Consider the following 10055-nt stretch of genomic DNA (forward strand, 5'->3'; position numbering starts at 1 on the left):
TTCTGTCTCTCTGAGGAGTTACCATCCTCTAGCCTGCCTCTCTGGGCCATGAGCCCTCCTCCCACTCCGCTGAGTTTCCCACAGTGTAGTTGGGGGCAGGACTTCTCTAATTTGACGCGTAGTAGAATTACCTGGGGGAATTTTGGTGCCCCTCATGGTTAAGGGACTCCCCCAAACCAATTAAATTATGCTCCCTGGGGCTGAGTTCCAGAAAATTCCAATGTGCTGTGAAGTTTAAGAACCCATGAGGTATACATCTGTCTCCATTTCCTTACCTTCCTTTGCTTCTCCTACCAGAGCTCAAACCCATTCCTATCCCCACCATTCCTCTGGTTACGAGTTCCCTTCTGTAAAACACCTGGATTCTCAGAGTCCATCTGACTTGACATTTCTCTGGAATCTGACAATATTACCCCTTCTCTTTTCTGGAAATAACCTTTCCTTTGCTTCCATTGTACCATTTTCTCCTGTTTCTCTGGTTGATGCTTCTTTGCCTCCTTTGTCCCACTTTTTCTTACCTTTTTCCTCTTTCTTGCTTCTCAAGTGTGTGCATTTCCAGAGAAACTTGTCATCTCAGGCTACGTGTTGTACACCCACTCACAAGGTTTCAACAGCATCTTTGTGCAGAGGATCCTCAGATCTCTCCAGGCAAGACCTCTTCTCAGAGCCCTTGGCTTTAGTCCTACATATAAAACTGCCCACTAGAAATCCCCACCTGCTTGTCCTTCAGAATTCTCAAATGGATGTGTTCAAGTTGAACTTGTTATCCCCATGCCCCTTCAACCCATCACACACATACCAACTGTTTCCCCCAGCCTCAGAACCACCTTATTCATTTCCTAGCTCAGTTGCAAAAACTTCTACCTGCCTAGACACCCACCGGAAACTCAGGAATTGGCCTTCCCACCTCACTGTGTCTTCCCCCACATTCAATCAGGCTTCAAGTCCTGTGGAGCCTGCCTTCCTAACATCTCCCCACTTCACCACCCTTTTCGTTTCTCATCAGGATTAGCCTACCTGCTGTCTGTCTCATCCCAAGCCCCCTATTCCGTCCCCTTTATGGCCACCAGAATCATTTCTATGAAATGCAAATCTAAGAGACATCTTCAGTGCAGTGCCCCTGGGGTTATTTCAGGATACATTTAAGGTTCTTCTCATGGCACACACACATTTCTCTCCAGCCCCACCTCTTGCCATAGCCGTACTGAAGTACTGTGGTTCCCCAGATGTGTCTATCTGGCTCAGTGCCTTTTGTACCTGCCTCATTCAGTTCTTTGTCTGATTCTTACACATTCTTCAAGACTCAGCTCAGAACTTCCTTCAGGAAGACTCTTGTATCAATTGAGATGTTTCCAGCTTCAACTAACAAAACATCAAACTGGAAATGTAATACAGCATTATATAGAGGTTTATTACCTCCCTAGAAAGGAGTGCACAGCAGGCAATTCCAGAGCTAGCTAATTGAGCAGCCTGATGATATCTGAGCTGCAGGCTGCCTTCTCTTTGTCTCGGCTTTCCCCAGATGGTCTCAAAATGCATGCCTTGACTCCAAACATCAGATCCACACAAAACCACATCTAAAGGCAGAAAGAAATGAAGGCTTCCCCTGGGACATCTTTTTTATCAGAGAAGAAAATATTTCCCAGCAGACTTTCCTACTGGTCCCATTACCATTGGGACCAGTAGGTCTAGGTTACCAACTTACCCTAGAGCAATCACTGGCAAAGGGAAAAGGGTTGTTGTGATTTCCCTGTGACTAGGCGGAAAGCCCTCTTCTTTGAATGCATTCTGCCTTACATAGAGCAAAAGGTTCTATTGGCAAGGATGAATGGGGGAAATGGTAGTTGCGTAACCTACCAATGGTTTTGGCCATGCTTTCTCTCCTAGCGTCCCTCGCTCACCACTCCTTCACGAGTGAATTGGGTGCTTTTCAAGTACTCTGTCATTGCACTTTTCAAACTATATCGTAGTGTTGGTTTACTTATCTGTCTCCTTACACTGCACTCCATAAGGTTTATTCATCTCTGATTCTCCAACACCTACTAGCAAAGGCCTAGCGCAATAGCCTCAATAAAAATTCATTGTTTGAATGACTGATTGAATTAATTAGTGAAATGTTCAAGACACTTTCCACATAGTCTAGAACTGTGGTTGCATTAATGCTAATTATTTGACCCATCTATATAGTGATTATTACCCATCTAAAGAAACTGATATATGACCACATTGTTTGTGCTATTTGCTCTATGCAATTTCTGTTTGTTTGTTTGTTTGTTTGTTTCAACGTTTATTTATTTTTGGGACAGAGAGAGACAGAGCATGAACGGGGGAGGGGCAGAGAGAGAGGGAGACACATAATCGGAAACAGGCTCCAGGCTCTGAGCCATCAGCCCAGAGCCCGACACGGGCCTTGAACTCACGGACCGCGAGATTGTGACCTGGCTGAAGTCGGACGCTCAACCGACTGCGCCACCCAGGCACCCCTGCAATTTCTGTTTTTATTGCTTTTGTGACTTATCCTATGGTTGGCTTTTTGTCTCTAGCAGCAACCAAATGACCACTTTCTTTATTAAATAGAGCCAATGTCTCTGGTTCCCCCAAAGGACCATGCTGGTGTTGAGCCTTTTTTTTTTTCCCCTCTGTCTGCCAAGCCAGCATAGATCAACACCATCTATCAATGTCCCATCTTTGGGTGGAACTTCAAAGGCAGGGTTTCCTTTTCTGGGTCAAGTTGACCTGTAACTTCCATCTTCTTCATACTAACTCTCAGTCTGTGGAACTGCATCATCTCTGCGAGTGGTCAGCAGCTTCTCATCCAGTGCCTTAGCAAATATTTATTGAGGGAATTAGTGAATGAATCATTTAGCTGACTTGCATGTAATCTTCAAAAACAGTCCTAGCAAACAAGAGTTCTTACTTAAAAGGTATTCTTCCACAGCAGAAACATCTTTAAAAATAACCAAATTAGCAGCTTTTATCAATGTTGACATTCTGTTCTTAAACTAATTACCTGCTTATGTAAGTGACCTTATTAAGAGCTGTTGACACCTTTTAAAGTTATCTTTGGAAATCAAACTCAAACCCAAATACAATTATGATCTTGCCATGTTCAAAAATGGCATCTTGATATGGCCAGAATTCCCTATTGAATTCAGAAATCTAATTCAAATCCTTATGTTGGAAAAAGAAGGGATATAAATCAAATCCACAGATGAATAATGAATAAAAACAGCCACGGTTAACTTAGGCCTGTGAATAAAAACAGAAGTGCCAACTGAAGCACACACTGCTCTTTTTCTAATATGGAATGAACAGTAGCTGGTTGATGGAAATTTCGTTTTTGACATTTATATGGACAGTGGTTCCTTAGCAAAAAGAACTACAGAGCAATGTCATGTCAGTATCCCATGTGACAATAAGCACTATCCCTGTAGCAGAAATCATTCCCAACAACCTAGAGGATGCCCTCAGAACAGTCAAAACATCAAACAGAATGTTCTATTCGATGTTAGGGTCCAAGAAAACAAAGTCATGGAATCATGCCCCAAACTGCCAGGCAGGAGTACATGCCCTCACAGGTCTTGTCAGAGGATCAATGAGACCAAGAGAGTAACTCAGCTATTAGATATGGTAACTCCTGCCGAAATAGGAACAGCATCCTCATGAGAACATGCCCAGGCACAGCTTCAAAACTTCAGCAATCAGAATTGGAGTTCATTTGGCCCAAGATGTAAATCAACCTGTGACACAAAGGAAAAGAACTCCCAGAAAACATTGCCTGTCACAGCAAACCAAAGGCCAGTCTTGGCTCACTGGATCATAAACTCCTGGAGAGCAGAAACAACTAGGTAATGATAATATTATTTATAAATAATATCAAGGCTTGGGCTGACTCTGAAATGCACGTTCATAAAATTATCAAGTGAAGGTGAACTTTAGGACTTATTCCAAATTCCTTATTTCACTAAAGATGAAATCAAGTTTTAAAGAGGGGAAGGTTTTTGCCTAATCTCATATGGCTGTCTCTCTCTTCCTCTCTCTCTCTCTCTCTCTCTCTCTCTCTCTCTCTCTCCCTCCCTCTCTTTCTCTTTCTGGACCCTTAACTCCAACCAAGGGCTCTTCCCACTTTATACCATAATTATAGTCCCTACCACGTTGCCCTCCCTGCAGTTGGCTTTCAAAAAAACGATGAACAAGTCATGTCAATCATCATTATGTGTTAACACGGCCAGTTTCTGATTATATGGGGCTTAACACATATAATCTGGGGGGAGGGGAGGAGGGTCTTCTTTAAGAAAAAAAAATACAAAAGGAGGAATATAAAATTTGATACAAAAGTGAATATTTCTTTAGACTGAAGAACATACAACAAATTTCAAATATAACAAAGTTGACTAATCCTACCAGGATCACAGAACTCATAAATATCACATTCTTATTAAATAATTGCCTGACACATCTCTATAATACATTCTTCCCACACAGTTTTTGGCTCCATATGCTCTGATTAACTCTTCATGCAATAACAATTGTATAATTTTTCTAAAGAGAAAACAAAATTCAGTCTTTCTTTTATAAAAAAAATTGTTTTGCATTATTCATTAATGGTTAGGAAAGTTACTTTCAGCTTCATAAGTTATTCTATTGCATTGAGTCCCATAATACAATAAATTACTCTTACGCTACACAATGATTCCAAGATGAATACATATAGGACTTTTGTTCAGGGAAACACTTGTTTCATCAGGCTGTTGCTTGCACGCTGCTTTGTCTGCATCCACCAGCCTTCATCGGAACAAGGTATATCAGATTCACAAAAACGTGATCTGATATGCATGCAGAAAACATACAGCTTTGCATTCAGAATGAGCTCAGTGTTTGTACTACTGTTACAGGTGTGTGCCCTATAAACACAAGGATTCAGATGAAATTCTATTTTATGAGACTTCCCCTCATGATATAAGAGAATGTAAGGAGTGTTTATCAGTGTACATGCTACATTACTAAAATATATTTCTGACAGAAGGGAGCTTCCATTCTGACAGAGTTGATGAACACAAAATTCTCCATTTGTGGTTTGACACATCTGGTGATTCAAAGAATGTTTCACAGACTTGCATCTGGGTGCACTTGGAAACTTGTGTCTTTTCACTTCCCCCTAGTTTCAGAGTGGGTGCTGAGGGGCACATGCATAATGGGGCACAGCCTCTGGCCCTGCACCCAGTGTCACTTTACTGAGTCGCCGCAGTGAGTGGGAGGAGAATTTTGGAAAGCCTTCTACAGCGGGAGAGCTAACACTAACTTGACTCCACATGCAGGCACCTGAAAACCACATAAATATATCCCACTAAGCCAAACTCAGTTATCTCCAAGTTTACATCCCCTTTGCAGGATCCCAAACAGTTCACAGCCATGTTAAAGTCACCTGACCCAAGGAGAGAGGAAAAAGACAGTGCCTTAACGGATTGTGGTTAAAATACTATTTTAAAATCTTTACAAAAACTTATACTCATGTGAACACAAAGCTGGAGACTCTCCTATGCCTTTGGAATGGGCCTCATCAATGAGGGGCCCTTGAAGCTTTATGAGTTTCACGGTCCTTATGCCCTCTGCATACTGACCTTGGTATCATCCTTTGCAAAGACAGGGAGACAGTCAGCAGTCATCTTGAAATGTGAGGACCGGGAGTGATCATATGGCCTGATGGAAAGTGTATTTGTCCTGCAGGGCTGCCCTAAGAGTATCGCAAATGAAGTATCTTAAAATAACAGAAATTTGCCTCACAGTTCTGAGGCTAGAAGTCTGTAATCAAGGTGTTAGCAGGACCACGTTCTCCCCAGTGGCTCTAGAGAGGAATCCTTCCTTGCCTCTTCCAGCTTCTGCTGTTCCCAGGAATCCTTGCCGTGCTTCGCCTGCCGATACATCACTCCAGGCTCTGCCTCCTGTGCAGAGCTGAATGGCCCTGTGCATGTCCGTCTCTGTGTCTTTTCTCCTCTTCTTAAAGGAGACCGATCATACTGGATTAGGGGCCCACCCTCATCCAGGATGACTTCATCTTAACTCATTACCTCTGCAACAGCCTTATTTCCAAATAAAATTACATTCTGAAGTACTGGGAGCTAGGACTTCAGCATGTCTTCTCTGGGGAACACAGGCCATAACAGAACAGAAACAATACTGAACTCACTATGCATCAACCTGGCACTGTGCGATTCTAAGCAACTCAGACTTATAATTCAGCAAACAGTGGCACTGAGAGTGTGCTGGGGTTTCCAGAGGAGTCTGATCAGGTAGCCACTCTCAGGGAGCAACCAGCCTGGGAGAGAGACAAGTCAACGAATGACACATAGGGTGGCTGTTGCTATATGGAGGCCCATGTGCACAGTGAGATAGGCCTGCTGTGGAGACAGCCTGTGAGCATGAGGGTTTGAGAAGTTCTGCACAATGCCGGTCTATTTGAACCTAGTCTTTAAGAATGCCTAGATGTTCACTGAATGGACAATAGAGGGGAAGAAATTCCAGGCAAGAGCGATAGTGCATAAAGAGGCCTGGGTTAATGTGAAACCACGCTTTCAGGGAGAGTTTTGTGTAATTTTGAATGGTTGGAAGCAAAGCTGTATTTGACAGAATGGCAGATTAGACTTGGAAAGTAGGAGGAGCCAGGCCATGAAGGCTTTATAAACCATGATAAGGAGTCTGGCCTTTACCGTACAGAGGGGGAGAGGCAGGGCACTAAGAGGCAAATGACGCAACTGGGTTTGCGTTCCAAGAAAATTGCTTCGGCGGCAGCGTGGAGGGTGGGCTGGACAGAGATGGCAAGTGGGATGGTCTCACTGCGAACCTTCTGGAGATGCACAAGCCCACATCTTCTTTATTCTCCTCAACAGCCCCTCCAGATGCACGTGCAATCTGTGGGGACTGGGGCACAGAGAGGGAGGAGCTGCCACAGCTCACCAGCCACAGGCCAGTGTGCGTGTGCTTAGTGGACATGGCCTTCCCTCTCGAGCAGCAATACACGAGCAGAGTCTGTGTGAAGTAAAGGAACGGCACAGAAAGATATCTGGGAAGGAGCATTCCGGGTTGTTCAGGATGATAGGAAATCATTTGATGAGTATTTCTTCTCAGTTTTAAGGTAAGTTTCAGCGAGGTTATAGGACTTGTCTGACTTGTAATGGTTAAAGTAACAGATAACCCCCCAAATCTCAGGGCATTAATGTGATAGAAGCCATGTTTTACTCACTGGAAATCCAGAGCAAGTGTTCCTGACTGGCCAGGCCTTTCCTCCAAGCAGTGATTCAGAGGTTAAGCCCTAGCCTCTTAGAGTTTTACCTCTCGTTACCAAGGTCAATTCAAAGGCATGGCATTGTGGGGAATTTTAACGTACCAGTTGGGATCCACTTCCGCTCACGGTACTTTGGCAGGAACACAGTCTTGTGCCACAACGAGCCACAAAGGACGAGTGTGCAGAAAGAAGAGAATCAGCATGGAATCAGCCAGCAGTGTCCTCCACAGTTACCTAATGACTAGATCAAGATTTGAACTTAGGGCTCTGCACCTCCAGAGTCAACGCTCCTTATCCTTGCCCTCATCTGTCTCCCGATGTGAGCTGTTCTTTTGCCATCATCTGAAAGCCTGCTTCCTGCCCTGGCAGCTCAGCTTGGCCTCTGCCTGCCGTACCACCTGCCTGTTTCCGGGTGTTCTCTGCTCCCAGACTTCCTTTCCCTGTGTTTGGATCATGCACCAAGTGTGCTGCTTCCCCCATTGTCTGAGCTTAGTCCTCCATGTGCCGAGGGTCTGCCTGCCACACTGGACCTGCGCCCGGGGTCCTTCTGCCCAGCATCTGCTGCACCCCAGTGGACAGGCTTCTCCCAATATAGCTTGGCTTTGTGGCAATTAAGGGGCTATTTTCAGTGTTCAATGCAGACACTAGTTGGAAAATCAATGCACAAGCATGCACAAGCAGTTGACCATAATAGTTAAAAGAAAGTTACTTCAGGTACTTTTCAGAGAATAAAAAAAGACAACCCTAACATTTAAATACATTGAAAGTCACCAGAACCTCTATGTGGAGACTCAAGCCTGGAGTATGTGAGTGAATGGAGTCTCAGAGTACAGTCACTGCATGTATCTAGGACCACAAAGAGCCTGGAATTTGGAATGGATGGTTTAGAACACCCATGCCATGCCCAGAAGGCAGCTCAAGTACATCTATCACTGATGGAAGGCTGGGGTCTCATCTTTGCGTATAAAAGAGAAGACACGTTACCACATGACACACTCATAGAGGATTCAGAAGTTCAATGCATTTTGTTCTAAACCCACGTTTTATCTCATTTTATATTATGGTTTTATTTTCATAATCTTAACAAAGCACATAGCAGTTTCTTAATACATATTTGCTAAATGAAAAATAACTTATGGATGTACAAATAGATGGAAGGCAGGACAGAAAACAAGGTTTCCCAATTCTTGGTGTGTGTGAGTAGATGAATTTATGAGCAACAAACATGAAGATGGGGGATTTGGGAAGATAATTTATCATCACAATTTAATAAACCTTATAACAGTTAATCTGCTTTTGTTATGTACATGTGGGACTGTATGATTAATAAGGTGTAAATGTTAAGCAATCCTAGAGGTGGGGTCGGGGACCCAGCCCACCCTCTGAGGTCCTCCCACCTTATGGGCTTTGGGGAGCCTGACCCTTCACACTCACACTAGTGTCTGGGAAGATACTCCCTTCACACAAGGTCTTTTAGACAACGCCCCACAAAGGAATAGACCTGAGAAAAGAAAGAAAAAGAGCAGAAAAGCAAAGAAAGGTAAGAAAATATAAAGAAAAGGAAAACAGGGGCACCTGGGTGGCTCAGTCGGTTCAGCGTCTGACTTCGGCTCAGGTCATGATCTCACAGCTTGTGGGTTCGAGCCCCACGTTGGGTTCTGTGATGACAGCTCAGAGCCTGCAGCCTGCTTCGGATTCTGTGCCTTGTTCTCTCTCTCTCTGCCCCTCCCCTGCTCATGCTCTGTCTCTCTCTGTCTCAAAAATAAACATTAAAAAAAATTTTTTTTTAAAGAAAAAAAAAGAATCTTGATTCTTTTAATTATGGGTCACATGTGTGCACACATGTGTGTATTCTTGCCAATGTCCTATAGAGTGGAAGTGGATCTCAACTGGTACATTAGAATTCCCCACACCCGGTCCCCCATTCTGCCATGCCTTTGAATTGACCTCGGTAACGAGAGGTAAAACTCTAAGAGGCTAGGGCTTAACCTCTGAATCACTGCTTGGAGGAAAGGTCTGGCCAGTCAGGAACACTTGCCCTGGATTTCCAGTGAGCAAAACATGTGTTTCTATCATGTTAAAGCCCTGAGATTTGGGGGGTTATCTGTTACTTTAACCATTACAAGTCAGACAAGTCCTATAACCTCGCTGAAACTTACCTTAAAACTGAGAAGAAATACTAATCAAATGATTTCCTATCATCCTGAACAACCCGGAATGCTCCCTCCCAGATATCTTTCTGTGCCGTTCCTTTACTTCACACAGACTCTGCTCGTGTATTGCTGCTCAAGAGGGGAGTGCCATGGCCATTCTGTCTGAAATGTCACTCCTTTTCATGTCACCCACCATTGTTTTTCTTCTAAATTTACCTCCCACCTCAAGTTTATTGAGCTATAATTGAAATAGAGTAAACTGCACATATCCAAACTGTGAATTTAATCGTTTTGACATATGTATATCCTCTTGTCCTGCTCTAATTTTCTTCTTGGCATTTATTACTATCCGTTTCATTTGTTTGTTTATAATCTGTCTCCACCACTAGAATAAAAGTTCCATTATAATATAAATACTGTTTCTTTGGAGCTTAGAATAGTATCTGATCTGTAGGAGGCACTCACTCAATATTTGTTGGATGGATGGATAGATGGATAGATGGATGGATGGATGGATGGATGGTTGCAGCAAAGCCCAGTTAGAAGAAAAGGAACACAAAGTCAAGGACAGACTAAAGCAGCCTGGGTGACTCCATGTGGAGCCAGTCCTAGGCTGGCTG

The 10055-nt window shown here is 43.6% G+C and overlaps 1 long non-coding RNA gene across 1 annotated transcript; it reads right to left on the reverse strand.

The window, feature by feature from the left end:
* Positions 1 to 4059: 4059 nt before the first annotated feature.
* Positions 4060 to 8918, reverse strand: LOC123383145. Its single transcript, XR_006592580.1, has 3 exons — positions 8858 to 8918; positions 7385 to 7523; positions 4060 to 5734 (listed from the first exon to the last, which is right to left on the reverse strand). It is a non-coding gene; the product is annotated as an uncharacterized LOC123383145 (long non-coding RNA).
* Positions 8919 to 10055: the final 1137 nt, after the last annotated feature.

The sequence above is a fragment of the Felis catus genome, chromosome F2 (genome assembly GCF_018350175.1).
Source record: "Felis catus isolate Fca126 chromosome F2, F.catus_Fca126_mat1.0, whole genome shotgun sequence".
In the NCBI taxonomy this organism is placed as follows: Eukaryota; Metazoa; Chordata; class Mammalia; order Carnivora; family Felidae; genus Felis; species Felis catus.